The following is a 17,182-nucleotide window of genomic DNA, read 5'->3' as shown; positions in this document are numbered from 1 at the left end:
TAAATAAAATGTTAAACAGGTTGATTGAAAAGAGAAAATTAAGAAAGGGGTAAAACCTAGCTTTAACTTTTAATGGAAAATAACCAACAGTTACAATTAAGAATGTACCTTTTGCAGAGAATTACCCAACTGCCGCTGGAACAAGAACAGGAAAATCAATGCTAAGGCTTTTATTTTATAACTTTCCCTGCCATGTTGTCTCGCATGTTCTAACTCCAATGCAATTCCCCTGGCCCGGCATTCTCCATTCATGGTTCAGCTCACAGCATCAGCTACAGTTTATCTATCAAAGATCCCTTGGACAATGTACAGCCACTCCAGCTAATATCAAAGACAGAGAGGCCCTTTGTGTCAGAGTACTCATCAATGCAGAATATTCAGCTTGGGATGTCGTGCACACTCCCTGGTAATTAAAGATGATATGAAAAGAATCATCGTCTACACTAATTTAAGAGAGTTGTTGGCTGATGTCACCATATTGTATTGTAATATTGTAATTGTAATCTTTGTTTATTGTGCTAAGCCTAAAGTAATCATTCTCAGAGACAAAACTGTATTGTAGAATTTTATTCACTGCAAATGTACCCAAAATTTCATTCAGAACACATTCCTTAAAGCGCTGTTTTAGCTTTTGCCATGTTAACAGTGTACATATCTGTATTGAATAGATAAAGGATTATTGTTAAAAGCTTCTAAACTCCGTTTCAGAGAATATATATCTTAAACTATTTTTCATATCTCAGAACATGAGGTCATTTATATATTGATATAAAAGTATATCAAGATTGCATTTAGAATTATTGAAACATAGATACAAGTGTGAATGCAAGGAAAATTGCAACATTTATTATACTTAAGTTACATGAGGGCAATCTTTCTGAAGGGATTTTGACCCACTATATTCATTAAAACAACAAACTGCTTAAACATAAAACAAATAAGAATAATTTGGAAAGTGTTCAATTGTATGGACAACTATATTTGTTTTAGTAAAGATTCATTATTGCCAATTCTGTAAGTACATGGTAATGATAACTTGAGTGAGGAATCACTGTGTATCATTCAACTCTCCAATCACCTTTCTTATGCAAAGACAGGTTACACTTGTTTGACTGTGGCCAGGACATACAGCATCAGTTAATCAATCACTTTTACTATCTTAAAATCTTGCATTTTTTTTATTTATTCATTTGTGGGATGTGGGTGTCGCTGAGAAAGTTGGTTTTATTCAGAACCTCATTCTTTTATTATATGTCTTTGTGAGGGGACAACTGTGAGGTTATACAATTTAAGAATTTCTTTATTATTTTCAAGCAATACAAAGCTTTACACTGATGCGGAAGCTGAGTTGGTTGACACATGGTGAATTCATTGAATACACATGGTTCAGCAAGATATGCAGCAAAAAAGTTTCATTCAGCAATCATCTTAATGTTCCAAATATTACAGCCTAAACAAACAGTAACAACCTTAGAAAACTATGATGTGGACTTGCCATGGAATAAAAAGAAAGTGATTTCACCAGGGAGATCATAGAGATAAAGATGTGATTGCTGAGGATTAGCTATACTTTCTAGATTCCTAATTTTATGTAGAGACAGGACATGTGTAAGGATATATTAAAAGGACTACAAAAGCACCATAAAGTTCAGACAATAGAACTGAAGGAATGAAGTCAAGGGAATTTGTTAAAATCATACATACTCAAAAAGGTAGTATTGTAGACTTGTGCATCTCCAGCAATGACCTAACCATACAACATACAAAGCAATCACTCCCCTTTCATTCCGAGATAAATTTTACCCAAATAATTTCTCTGGTACTAAATTCTGACAAGAGAACATTGTTCTACTTATAAACGTGTTTTGTTTTAGCCATGGTATGACCTCATTGATCTGCTGTGACCTTGAACCCTTCCACCCCATAGTTTGTTCCATTAAACAACCATTAATGACTTATAGTCACATAAAATAAGCGCAGAATGTGTAATAAGCCTATTCAGAGAAGATGATTGTAAAATGACACATGGTCTCACTTCAATAACACATGCAGTTACAGTTTACAATGTTACTATTAGTGAAATAAATGTTCACTTTCTAATCGTGAAGTAAAATATTATTGTTTTGCCATTTTAAATGTGATATTTTAAAAGCTGAAAGCTAAAAAGATTTTTCCTCAGTGTATGAAATTTTAACTCAGTTAATAACAACAGAAAGAGAGTTTAGGTAAGAGTTATTCTAACTAAGTAGGATTTGTTTTCTCTGAAAGGTCAAGTTTCTGTTCAAGAAATACTGTTATCTAGCTTAACTTTACGCAGTTTGCTGAGCTTGTAAACATAGTACATGAAATACCACCATCGTTTGTGTAATAGAATCATCCTGAAAATCACAAATCAGTTTTGCAAGAACATGTTTTATTATTTTAAAAATATAATCAAGTGTTTCATCTTGCTGAAAAATCATTTGAAAAATGATTACAGTAGAAAAGATAAATAAAAGCAAAATGAAAAATCACTTTCCTGTTTTGTCCTCGTTATGTCTAGACCAATGTTCTTCCCTCAAACCAACTTATCTGGCTACTCATCTATCTGTTTTATATGAAACACTGAAGCTAAAAGAGGTGACATTAGTTAGAAACTATTTTTCATTAATTCACCCAAGATAAAAAACAATATTCCATAGTATTATAAAATACTGTTGAAATTGTCATGAGTTATAACAAAATTCTATATGTTCTAGTAATCCTAATATATAACAAGTTCAGAAAATAGTTTCAAAACTTGAGAAATATTATGCATTAACTCTTGGCCTGCTGTTCTTTAAATACTTGTTGATTACTAATATCACAAATTTAGAAGACTTTATCTCTGAAATGTAAATTTATTTCAAAGGTTCAAATAAAGTTCAGAGTTAATTCAATCTGTGACTGTAAACTCTGTTTAATACAGTTTAACACTGATCAGGTAACTGACAACTGTCCATATTATTTTAATTAGCACAGAGCCAGAATAATGTGGTCTAATCAGGCCCAACTTTGTCATGGTTGGTTTAAACCCCAGACTGCACCCTTTCAAAGAAATAATTGCAATATTTTCCCAGCAGGAGACAGGTGGCTGAAGCATATTCACATGGGGCCTTTGGTTCCACATGTTGTCATCACATTATGGCTTTAGAATTGGTGTGAAGAGATGCTGGTGGCATATATCAGTATGGGTGAATGAGCAACTAACTCATTTTACCTCACTTATAAGTAATCAACTTCTTTTCAGATGATCGAATTAAAACTTGATTGTTAAACTATAATGAAATAAGCAGTTTAAAATACAAACAAAAATTTAGTACCTGTGCCATGCCGTACAGTAAGACATATATCCTACCGATTACAAAGTATTTCAAGTTAGGAATAGTTTCTAAATTCGTTTTACCAGGTATTTTTAACTGCTGTAGCTGATAGATTTTTGAAATTTACGAAGTATTTATCAGGTACAGTAATTAAAAATATCTGGTATAAACAAGTATTTCATTGTCTAGATATTGTTTATCTACATACAATCATTCCCATAGTTACAGAAAGAAGTGTGATCTTGGCAGAAGGTATGGTAGACAAAATTTAATTCTCATGGCACACTTCTAAAGAGGTGCGGGGACAGAGGCACTTTGGAGTTCATGTGCACAGATCCTTGAAGCTGACAGGGCATTTTGAAGCATTAGTTAGCAAACTACATGAGATGTTAGTCTTCATAAAGGTGCTAAGTAGAAAAGAAAGGAAATTACACTGAAATTTTATAATGCCCTGGTTAGGCCACAACTAGAGTATTGCCTCCAGTTTTCAGTTCCACACTTGGGAGGATGTAAATGTCCTTAAGACATTCTTATTTATTCATTCATGAGATGAGGGCATTGCTGGCTAGGCCAGCATTTATTGCTCATCCCTAAATGCCCAGAGGGCAGTTAAGAATCAATGACATTGCTGTGGGTCTGGAGTTACATGTAGGTCAGATCAGGTAAGGATGGCAGTTTCCTTCCCTAAAGGACATTAGTGAACCAGATCAGTTTTTCCAACAATTGACAATGGATTCATGGTCATCATTAGACTCTTAATTTCAGATTCTTATTGAATTGAAATTCCACTACCTGCGTGGCAGGATTTGAATCCAGGATCTGAATCCGATTATTGCTAACCTTGCTTGGCAGTGAACTGCTCACGGGTTCCATCGAGGCTACTCAGATGCTGGTCTTATTTCAGTCTTGGTCCAAACATGGACAAAAACACCCAAGTTCCAAAGGTGAGGAGAGAGTGACAGCCTTTGACGTTGAGGCCACATTTGACCAAATGTGGCATCAAGGAACCCTAGCAAAAGTGGAATCAATGGGAATCGGGGGAAACTCTCCGCTGGTTGGAGTTATACCTGTTGGAGGTCAGTCATCTCAGCTCCAGAACATCGCTGCAGAGTTCTTTAGGTTCGTATCTGAGGTCCAACCATCTTCAGCTGCTTCATCAATGAACCTCCTCCATTATAAATTCAGAAGTGGTGACGTTCGCCAGTGATTGCACAACGGTCAGCACAATATGGGTCTCCTCAGATACTGAAGTAGTCCATGTTCAAATGCAACAAAATCTAGACAATATTCAGGTTTGGGTGACAAATGACACCTGTGCCACGCAAGTTCCAGGCAACTACCATCTCCAACAAGAGAGAACCCAACCATTGACCTTGGCATTTAGTGGTGTTACCATCACTGAATCTCCCACTGAATCAGCATCCTGAGGTTAAACTGGAAACTGAACAGGACAAGCCATATAAATACTGTGGCCACAGTAAAATGAGCCTGAGGCTAGAAATCCTCCAGTGAGTAACTCACCTCCTGACTCCCCACAGCCTGTCCATCATCTACAAGACACAAGTCAGAAGTGTGATGGAATATTCCCCACTCACCTGGATGAGTGCAGCTCTAACAATGCCCAAGAAGCTTGACAGCATCCAGTCCGCTTGATTGACACCATAACCATAAAGAATCATTCCCTCCACCACTGATGCTCATTAGCTGCAGTGTGAACTACCTACAAGATGCACTGCAGAAATCTGTCGAAACTGCTCAGATAGCAGTTCCAAACCCATGACCACTTCCATCTAGAAGGGCAGCAGCTACATGGGAGCACCACCATCTGCAAGTTCCCCACCAAGCCACTCACCATCTTAACTTGGAAATGTGTTGCCATTCCTGCAGTGGCATTGAATCAAAATCCTGGATCTCCTTCCCTAACAGCATCATAAGTCTACTTACAACAAATGAATGGCAGTGGTTCAAAAAGGCATATCACCACCAACTTCTCAAGGACAACTGGAGATGGACAATAAATGCTGTCCCAGCCAATGATGCCTACATCTCATGAAGTAATTTTTAAAATGACTCACCGTTCTCTATCAGTAAATAATTCTCTTTATCTCTGTTTTAACGGCTAATCCATTAGTTTTAAATTGTGACACTGTATCTAGGTTCTCTGGATCTTGCCACTGTTCTTAAAAAACCATCTATTACCTTTTGAAATATATAATTTGCAGACAAACAGGGGCAACCTTCAGTGTTATCGGCAATTAAGCTCATCCATTTAAATAAAGAAACTCAATCTATTAATTTAAAATCATTTTATTTGGAGAAGTGAAAGGAAAATATACAAATACCAAACTTGAAATAAGAAGTGTTAGCAATCCTGATGAAAGATCTCAAAATACAATGTGACTTGCTTTTCTCTTTTCAGAATTTGACCAACCTTCTATATCCATCATTCTCTACTTTTCTGGAACCCCTTATTTGTGAAGCAGCATTAAACTAATACTGTTTCAGTTCGGTATTATTTTCATTCCAGATGATGCTTATTCTTTGACCCTGAAATCTGCTGACTATCTCTGACACCTTTGCAGCCTCTCTTGAAAGGTTACCACTGACGTGGAGATCAGTGGAGCACGTACAGCTACTAAAGGCTATGCAGTGAGTGTTTGACAATGAAGGCCTCTGCAGATCAACAAACATCCAATTCTACAAGAAACTGCCACCTCCTCGCCACTGTGCTGCACCTCTACTGTGCACCAGCAACTCATATGAGCACCAGGGAAATTCCGTTAGCAATGCCTCTGCTGCATCCTCTCCCTTTAACGGGAGGCCCATCGAATTAATTATGGTCTTCTTCTTGAAGCCAGCTTGAAAGCATTTGGGCAAAACACTGGGAAAATTAGATTCAATGGAGTAGACACTCTTCCACTGGTCAAAGACCACCTTCCTCACCAGATCCTGTTTACTCAACTCTCAAATGGGCAACATTCAACTTTGAGACCCAAGAATTCAACGAGTAGGCAGAGCGGCCCAAACAAAGGAATGAAAATGACACAAATCATGCATTCCAGACTAATTACCCTTGTGATATTCTACCCCATGTGCCCAAAGATCAGTGGAGGTAAAGAATTATTAACTTCAGTCAAATGAACACCCATGGTCAAACCTTGTAATCCTCAACAGAGGGTCAGATGACATGGTTCTTTGAAAAAATAATTCTACTGAAGAGTTTGTTAATTGCCTTTTTTCTGTATTCATAAAATATCTCAGAGGTGCAGCGGAGAAAACACCATGACATCATTAAGAAAATAAATAAGCTGGAATATTAACTGTGTCTGAATGTAAATGGTTAGATTAGTGACTAAGTCTGCCCACTAGATGGCACCAGTTACTGCACCAACTATACTCTGTACTTACACAGAGGACAAAGTTTCATCGGAGCTGCTTCTGCCACACCACTGTACTATTTCAGATGTGCTGAAGAGGCTCTATTTTCATGTATATGGGTCTTCCACTACACCTCTAGTGAATTTATGGCAGTGGAGAAGAAGCAGTTCTGAGGAAATTTGTGGTTAATACTCTAGATAACCCTCAAGAACAAGAAAAACGGATAGGGGAAAAGAACAGGCTGTTTTCCCTCCTCTTTCATTGCTCAACTCTTTACTCACTCCACACCACTGTGAATCTCTTTCTTCATGGAAAAATTTACAGCTTCTGTTCACTCAGCCTAGACCACCATTATTCACAGTGACATTCACAAAGGGTTGTCACCCAATATGCCCCAGTCCCTTTTCATGATGTCTCCCTTCAAACACATTTCCTGGCATCAAATCCTCCCAAAATTTTTCTGTTCCATCTGCATCTTCACTAACTCCCCGTGTGAGGTGTTTCAGGTACTCCAAAGTTCCCAGTAAAACTGCAGCCATTCTTCCTCTACACAATAGCGCACAAAATGTAAGATGGGAGGAGCATATCACCATGGACTTCATTGAAATATCATTCATGACAACGTGGGCAGCAAATGTTAGTTTTGCCAGTGATAACCATATCCAAGGAAAATAAAACAAACTCTCTAATCAAAGCTACATCCCTGATGAAATATAGGATCAGAGGTGCATTCATCACACAGTCTTTCTGCACAGGACTACTCCAAATACTTTTAGTTAACCTGTCCAGAGTTGTTATTACACACTTCTGGAGGAGGTGGGACTTGAACAGGGGCCTCCTAGCTCAGAGGGAGGGACACTAACATTGCACTACAACAGCCCTCCACAGGTCTATTCTATTCCCACCATAATTCAGTTAGTTCCTGTAACTCCTTCGGGTGAATATGCCTCATGGCATAGGTCACACAATTATGGCATGCCAGGAAACACATCTATACAGTTATTCATAGAATCCCGACAGTGTGAAAACAGGCCCTTCAGTCCAAACAGTCCACACCAATCCACAGAATATCCCAACCAGACCCATTCCCCTTTTACCCACCCAATTTACACAACCCTGAACACTACGGGCAATTTAACATGGCCAATCCACCTAACCTGCACATCTTTGGACTGTGGAAGCAAACTGGAGCACCCGGAGGAAACCCACGCAGATACTGGGAGAAGGTGCAAACTCCACACAGACAGTTGCCTGAAGGTGGAATTGAACCCAGGGCCCTGGCACTGTGAGGCAGCAGTGCTAACCACTGAGCCACCGTGCCACCCAAGTTATAGTATTTCTGTTCAAATACCCCCATCCTCCCTCCCGCCCTCTGTCCTGTTTACCTCTGTAAAAAAGCTTTGAAATGTCTCTCTGCACATTAGATGAAAAACAGGAGGGAAGATTATTGTCCTAAATTGAACATCTCAAGATAACAGTAACAATCTTTATTTAAAGCTTTTGGTAAAAGCTCATCGTGTTATGCGAGATGTCAAAGCAGCTATGCATGTGTTGAGATGCAGCGTTATTTTGACAACCTGAAATCACCATTGGCAAGGAGTAATAACTAAGATGATATGAATGTGAGTTACAGACAGATTAGTGTAAATAACAATAACTGGGGCAAGGGGATGAGATGAGGGCTGATAGACTGCAGTTCACAATGACAGGAGACGGAAGTACTACACAACAAAGGCTTGGGAGGGGATTTAGAAGAACAGTTGAGAAGAGGGTCTTCAAAGACCTGCAACTGCAGGAGGTGCTATATCTGTCCCTACACCTCCCCTCTCACCTCTGGCCAAAGCCCCAAACAATCCTTCCAAATCCGCCAGACACTCAACTGCACTTCATCTAACCTCATCTATTGTATCGGTTGCTCCCAATGTTTTGTCCTCTATATCGGGGAGACCAAACACAGACTCGGGGATCAGTTTGCAGAGCATCTGCGCTCTGTACACACCAACCAACCCAAACTTCTGGTTGCCATCCACTTTAACTCCCTCTCCTAGACCCCTGACAACATGTCCAGCCTTGGCCTCCTCCACTGTCAGAGTGAGGCCGAATGTAAACTGGAGGAACAACACCTCATATTTCGCCTTGGGAGTTTGCAGCCCAATGGCCTGAATATTGACTTCACCAGCTTCACAATCTCTCCTCCCTCAACCTGTCCATCTTCTGACTCACCCATCCACTCCACCATTCCCAATGACCAACCACAATAACCCCCTACCTGTATCCACCTATCTCCATCTCACCTACCCTCTACCCAGCTCTAATCCCCTCACTCTATTTATTTCTGGGCTTCCCTCTTCCTCCCCAGTCCTGACAAAGGGTTTTGGCCTGAAACGTTGACTTTTCTGCTCCTTGGGTGTTGTCTGACCTGCTGTGCTTTTCCAGCTCCACATTTATTGACTCTGGCTTCCAGCATCTGCAATCCTTACTGCTTCCAAGCCTACAAAGACCTGGCCTGGGGCTCTGGAGAGGGCTCAGGAGGGGGTCGATGATGGTTGGATAAGTGCTCAGGACAGGTTTGGTAGAGAGTCAGTGAGAGCTTGGACTCAGGAAGAAACAGGCAACGGCCAGTACCATGTCTTACTGTTTCTGACACCCAGCTGATCGGCATCAGGACTTACAGTGCATTTACACAGCACCTTTAATATATGAAAACTCTCAAGGGATTTCACTAATGCATAAATTTTCTACCCAATGAAGGGGAACATGTAATGTAACAATGAATTAATGAGACAATTCATTCAAAAACCTCTAATTTCTTTTCTCACCAGACTAGAAATGCACTTCTCTTCAATCAACAGTAACCATAAATTGTGGTGATGTGGAGGTGCCGGTGTTGGACTGGGGTGGAACAAGACAGAAATCACATGACACCAGGTTATAGGCCAACAGGTTTATTTGAAAACATAAGCTTTCGGAGCCTCAGTCCTTCTTCAGGTGTTAGTGAGAGAGATAGTATCGGACACAGAATTTATAAGTAAAAGATCAAAGTTTCACAACATTGATGAGAATGTATGAAACAAATCTAAGATGTTGTTAAATCTTTAATCAGTTAGAAGGTTTTAATTGATTAATATGTATATGTAAATCCCCAAATTCCTTTCAAGCCACGATCCTGAGAGAGCTAAATGTTTTATCAGTGTAAAGAAAAGACTACTTTTTAGGTCAGACAATGCATGCTAGGTGTCAGACCTTGTTTCGTGTCTGAGATAACACAGCGTGGAGCTGGAGGAACAACAGCAGGCCAGGCAGCATCAGAGGAGCAGGAAAGTTGACGTTTCAGGTTGGGACCCTTCTTTAGAAATTCTTACTATCTCCGTTTAGAATCTGTTTGCATTTTAGTTTGGAGTCAGACTGGTTTTATTTTTGAAGTAGGAATTTATAAAACGCCATATTGACTGATTGTCTATAAATTGTGTGCTTTTTGAACAAAATAGAATGTATCTGCAAATATAAATTCACCCTAGAGATTTGTGTGTGTGTGCGTGTGTGTGTGTGAGTGAGAGAGAGAGTGTGTGTGTGGATGAAGGGGCGAGAGAGAGAGTGTGTGGGGGGAGTAGAGAGGGAGAGAGAGAGAGAGAGAGTGTGTGTGTGTGTGTGTGTGTGTGTGTGTGTGTGTGTGTGTGCACGTGTGCTTGTGTGTGTGAGTAAGAGTGAGGGAGAGAGGGACTGTGTGTGGATGAAGGGGCGAGACAGGGAGTGTGTGAGGGGAGTAGAAAGAGAGAGAGAGTGTGTGTGTGTGTGTGTGTGTGTCAGAGTGAGAGTGAGGGAGAGAGAGTGTGTGTGGATGAGGGGGCGAGAGAGAGAGTGTGTGGGGGGAGTAGAGAGAGAGAGTAGTAAGGGTGTGGAATGCCCTGCCTGCAAAAGTAGTAGACTCGCCAACTTTAAGGGCATTTAAATAGTCATTGGATAAACAAATGGATGATAATGGAATAGTCTAGGTTAGATAGGCTCAGATTGGTTTCACAGGTCGGCGCAACATCGAAGGCCGAAAGGCCTGTACTGCGCTGTAATGTTCTATGTTCTATATGTGTGTGTGTGTGTGTGTGTGTGTGTGTGTGTGTGGGTGTGTGTGTGTGTGTGTGTGTGTGTGTGTGTGTGTGTGTGTGTGTGTGTGTGTGTGTGTGTGTGTGTGTGTGTAAGAGTGCATAGTGCGGTGGGGTCACCTGTGGTGCAACATGAACCCAAGATCCCTGTTGACGCCGTCCTCATGGGTGCTGAGCTTGGCTATCGGCCTCTGCTCAGTGACTCTGTGTTGTTGTATATCCTGAAGTCCGCCTTGAAGAACGTTTACCCAAAGATCCGAGGCCAAATGTCCTTGACAGCTGAGGTGTTCCCCCACTGGGAGGGAACATTCCTGCCTGGTGATTGTTGCGCGGTGTCTACTCATCCTTTCTCATAGTATCTGCATGGATTCGCCAAAATACTATGCCTCGGGGCATCCTTGCCTGCAGCCTGTGAGATAGACAACATTGGCTGATTCACAGGAGTATCTGCCATGCACGTGGTGGGTGGTGTTCCCACGCATGATGGTCGTGTCCATGTCGATGATCTGAGATTGTCTTGCTGAGGTTACCATGGCAAGGTTGTGTGGTGTTGTTCGTCAACGTTGTCCTGAAGGCTGGGTAGTTTGCTGCAAACAATGGTCTGTTTAAGGTTTGGTGGTTGTTTGAAAGTGAGAAGTGGAGGATAGGGAAAATCTTGGGGAGGTGCTCATCATCATCGATAATGTCTTGAAGGCTACGAAGAACATGGCATAGTTTCTCTGCTCCCGGAAAGTACTGGATGATGAAGGGAACCCTATCGGACATATCCCTTTTCTGTCTTCGGAGGAGGTCGTTATGGTTTTTCACTGTGGAATTCATCAGCCAAATGAGACTCCGGGAACTCTTCCAAGATGTCAGCAGTGAGCCCAATGAGCCAATCAACAAACCGGACGAGTCTACAGAGAGATTCATGGGGGAGTGGGCAAAGAAGGAATCGAATTGGACCCCTCCAGAGGGCCATTTCCCAGGCTTAACAGGTATGCTCAAGCCATCAGAGAATGAACGAACACCAGGTTTATCAGCCGCACTCACAAGGTGGTGCAGAACATCACCCAGGCACAACACAATGTCATCTGTGCTCTCAAGACCAATCACAACATTTTCATCAAACCAGCAGACAAAGGAGGTGCCATCATCATACAGAATAGGAAGTATACCGACAGCTGAACAACTAGGAACGCTACAGACAACTACCTGCCGATCCGACCAAAGAACACACCCGTCAACTGAACAGACTGGTGAAGACTTTTGATCCAGTCCTTCAGAGTACCCTATGCACTCTCATCCTGCATATATCCCATGTAGGGGGCCTCTACTGCCTTCCAAAGATAACAAAGCCTACACACCTGGACATCCCATCGTATCAGGCAATGGGACCCTGTGTGAGAACCTCTCTGGCTATGTCAAGGGCATCTTAAAACCTATTGTACAGGGAACCCCCAGCTTCTGCCATGACATTACAAATTTCTTACAAAAACTCAGCACCCACGGACCAGTCAAACCAGGAACGTTCCTTGTCACAATGGATGTTTCGGCACTCTACACCTGCATCCCCCATCACTGCAACAGCCTCAGTACTCAATATGACCAACTGCCAATTTCCAGACACCATCCTACAACTCATCCGCTTCATCCTGAACCACAACATCTACGCCTTTGACAACCAGTTCTTCATCCAGATAAATGGAACAACCACGGGGACCAGATTTTCTCCCCAGTATGCCAACGCTTACATGCACAGGTTCGAGCAAGACTTCTTTGCTGCACAGAACTTCCGACCAACACTATACACCAGATACATTGATGACGTTTTCTTCCTTTGGACTCATGGCGAGGAATTACTGAAACAACTTGATAATCATATCAACAAGTTTCAGCCCACAATCAGACTTACCATGGACTACTCTTTAGAATCAGTCTCATTCTTGGACACATGTATCTCCATGAAGGACGGACACCTCAGTACCTCACTCTACTGCAAGCCAATGGATATCCTCACAATGCTGCACTTCTCTAGCTTTCACCCTAAACATACTAGAACAGCCATCCCCTACGCATACACAGAATCAGTTCGGATGAAAAGGAACAAGACGGATACCTGAAGGTGTTGAAAGGCACCCTCATAGGAACAGGATACGATGCTCAGCTCAAACATGCCACAGCAAAAAACTGTAATGACCTCCTTAGAAGACAGACACAGGATACGTCCAACGGGGTGCATCATCCAGTACTACCCTGGAGCAGAGGAACTACGCCATGTTCTTCACACCCTTCAACACATTATCGATGATGATGAGCACCTCACCAAGATCTTCCCCACACCTCCATTTCTTGCCTTCAAATAACCACTAAACATTAAACAGACCATTGTTTGCAGCAAACTACCCAGCCTTCAGGACAGCATCAACCACAACACTATACAACCCTGCCATGGTAACCTCAGCAAGACATGTCAGATCATCGTCATGGACACGACCATCACATGTGGGAACACCACCCACCACGTGCACGGCAGATACTCCTGTGACTCGGCCAATGTTATCTACCTCATATGCTGCAGACAAGAATGCCCCTACGCATGGTACTTTAGCAAATCCATGCAGATACTATGAGAAAGGATGAGTGGACACCACGCAACAATCACCAGACAGGAATGTTCCCTCCCAGTGGGGGAACACTTCAGCCGTCAAGGACATTCAGCCTCAGATCGACAGGCAACATCCTCCAAGGTGGACGTCAGGGTCACCGAGCAGAGGCTGATAGCCAAGTTCAGCACTCATGAGGACGGCCTCAACAGGGATCTTGGGTTCATATCGCACTGCAGGTGACCCCACCACACGAAACACTCTCACACACACACACACACACACACACGTGAATCTGTGTGGGGTGAATTTATATTTGCAGATACATTTTATTTTATTTACACAATTTGTAGACAATATAGTGCTTTATAAACATATGGTGCTTTATAAATTGATACTTCAGAAATAAAACCAATCTGACTCCAAACTAAAACACAAACAGATTCTAAACAAGGCCTCACACCTAACTTGCATTGTCTGACCTAAAATGTAGCCTCTTTACACTGATAAAACATTTAGTTCTCTCAGGACTGTGACTTGAAAGGAAATTAGGGATTTACATTTACATATTTGGTGTATGATGAATCTGGGGAAGGGTGTGTCGATAGTTTGTGTCATGTTGAGATTAAAAGGGAGGAGGTATTGGGGGTCTTGAAAAACATTAAGGTAGACAAGTATCCAGTGCCTGATGGGATATACCCCAGAATACTGAGAGAGGCGAGGAAGGAAATTGCTGGGGCCTTGAGGAAAATCTTTGTATCCTCACTGGCTACAGGGGAGGTCCCAGAGAATTGGAGGATAGTCAATATTGTTCCTTTGTTTAAGAAGGGTGGCAGGGATATTCCAGCTAATTACAGGTCAGTGAGTCTTACATCAGTGGTAGAGAAATTATTGGAGAGGATTCTTCGAGACAGGATTTACTCCCACTTGGAAATAAGTGGGCATATTCGTGAGAGGCAACATGGTTTTCTGAAGGGGAGGTCGTGTCTCACTAACTTGGTCAAGTTTTTTGAGGAAGTGACGAAGATGATCGATGAGGGTAGGGCAGTGGATGTTGTCTACATGGACTTCAGTAAGGCTTTTGACAAGGTGCCTCATGGCAGGCTGATACAGAAGGTAAAGTTGCACTGGGTGAGAGGTGACCTTGCAAGATGGATAAAAAACTGGTTCGGTCATGGAAGACAGAGGGTAGCAGTGGAAGGGTGTGTTTCTGAATAGAGGGCTGTTACTAGTGGCGGTCCTCAGGGATCAGTGTTGGGACCTTTGCTGTTGTAATATATATATAAATGATTTAGAAGAGAATGTAACTGGTCTGATTTGTAAGCTTGCTGATGACACAAAGGTTGGTGGAATTGTGGATAGTGATGAGGACCGTCAAAGGATACAGCTGGATATAACTCAGTTGGTGACTTGAGCAGAGAGATGGCAGATGGAGTTTAATCCAGAAAAATGTGACATAATGCATTTTGGAGTGTCTAAGCCAGATGGAAAATATACAGTAAATGGCAGAACCCTTAAGAGTACTGATAGGCAGAGGGATCTGGTTGTACAGGTACACAGGTCACTGAAAGTGGCAATGCAGATGGAGAAGGTAGTCAACAAGACATATGGCATGCTTGCCTTCATCGGCCGGGGCACTGACTTTAAAAATTGACAGATAACGTTGCAGCTTTATAGAACCTTAGTTAGTCCGCATTTGTAATATTGTGTTCAATTCTGGTTGCCACACTACCAGAAGGATGTGGTGGTTTTAGAGAGGGTACATAAAAGATTTACCAGAATGTTGCTTGGTATGGAGGGCATTAGCTATGAGGAGAGGTTGGAGAAACTTGGGTTGTTCTCTCTGGAACGACGGAGGTTGAGGGGCGACCTGATAGAGGCCTACAAGGTTTTGAAGGGCATGGACAGACTGAACAATCAGAAGCTTTTTCCCAGGTTGGAAGAGTCAATTACTAGGGGGCATAGGTTTAAGGTGCCAGGGGCAAGGTTTAAAGGTGATGTATAAGGCAAGGTTTTTACACAGAGGGTGGTGGGTGCCTGGAAGTCGCTGCCGGGGGAGGTAGTGGAAGCAGATACTATAGTGACTTTTAAAGGGCGTCTTGACAAATACATGAATAGGATGGGAATAGAGGGCTGTGGTCCCCAGAAGGGTAGGGGGTGTTAGTTGTGACAGGCAGCATGTTGGTGCAGGCTTGGAGGGCTGAAGGGCCTGCTCCTGTGCTGTAACTTTCTTTGTTCTTTGTTCTTATATTAATTAATTAAAACCTTCTAACTGATTCTTAGGTTTGTTTCATACATCCTCATCAATGGTGTGAACCTTTGATTTTTTACTCATAAATTCTGTGTCTGATATTGGCCTCTCTCACTAACACCTGAAGAAGGACAGAGGCTTCGAAAGTTTGTGTTTTCAACTAAACCTGTTGGACTATAACGTGGTGCCATGTGATTTCTGATTTTATAAATTGTGGATAATAGCCACATTCACCTTGTTAAAAAGTCACAACACAATAAATAATTCAGCTGAAGAACAAGTTAATATCCTCCTGGGTGCAGAAAATCATTCAACATAAAATCGCATGTTACTTCCCTCTGTAATCATATTTGACTTCTGCTTCTCCAAATAAAGAAAGCTGCTGTTGTTTTCTTGGTTAAAGATCATGCTTTTTGTTTGAAGAAAATGTAATTCCTTCGATGAAATGATCACACTGACTTCACAGTTGAAGAAGGTCTGTCTTTACCCACCTCCTGCTTGAAATGTCACACCTAGGCTTCCAATTTGGGTTTGGTCCCATTCTGCTTTCTTGGCCATAAAATGGCTAATCCTGTGAATGTCCCAAACTATAGCTCTGGTGACAATCATTTATTATAGCCCATTAAAGGAGATTATGTTTAATTTTCTTGAGTTGCAATTTTTTTTTAGTTTTATCTTAACAAAAAGAAGTTCACAGGAAGAAGATTTGAATCTGCCCTCCTAAAACACAGTTTTATCTCACCTTGAAAAGTGATCCTTTCCTATTACTTTGGTGGGAAAAAAGATTATGTGGAGGCAAACATGTAGATAGAAGAAAAGGCAAGAAGCACAAAACAAGAGGAATTACTGAATACTCTGTATTGTTTCCTTGTACAATTGTTTAATGAACGTCAGAACATTTAACTGAAAATACTGTCTTATCTTTGGTAAAATGCCACAATCTGTTCCCATAACAGCTCATTATTTTACTCAGTTTGTGATGAACGCTTCAGCTTGTTGCACTTCTTCATGTACTTACATGACTTTGTACAGGGATAAAATGTTTCAGGCTAGTTCAGTAACACTCCAAAATTTTCAACTGTAGAACGTTAGATATACTTCAAACAAGGATCAATGCAACAAGACTAATCGTGTATCTGTCCCAAATTAATAAATTTTCATTTTTAAAAATTAGCAACTCCTTTTGGTTAATCATAGAATGTGTTGGGATGAATGCAAACACTTAAAAGCACACCATACCCAAAGAATGTAGGAATAACATTGCTTTTATTTCCCTTCTTGTCTCTCCATTATAATCAGCCATCATCCATGGCAGAATCAGGTGGCATTCTGCTATGTTTTAAACAGATAATCCATTCTTTCTGCAGAAAAGCTTAAACACACCACACACATGTCTGCTAACTGGTTATGCTTGTAGAATTCTGCATTGTGGTTGTGCAAAATCATATTTTAATAAAACATGAAAGCTTGATTTTCTAAAATAAATTAATACTTTTAGTCATTGCAAAAGTTTTAAACACAGCTGAGTAA

The sequence above is a fragment of the Rhincodon typus genome, chromosome 13 (genome assembly GCF_021869965.1).
Source record: "Rhincodon typus isolate 14 chromosome 13, sRhiTyp1.1, whole genome shotgun sequence".
NCBI classification, from domain to species: Eukaryota; Metazoa; Chordata; class Chondrichthyes; order Orectolobiformes; family Rhincodontidae; genus Rhincodon; species Rhincodon typus.
Note: the sequence above shows the minus strand (reverse complement) of the source record.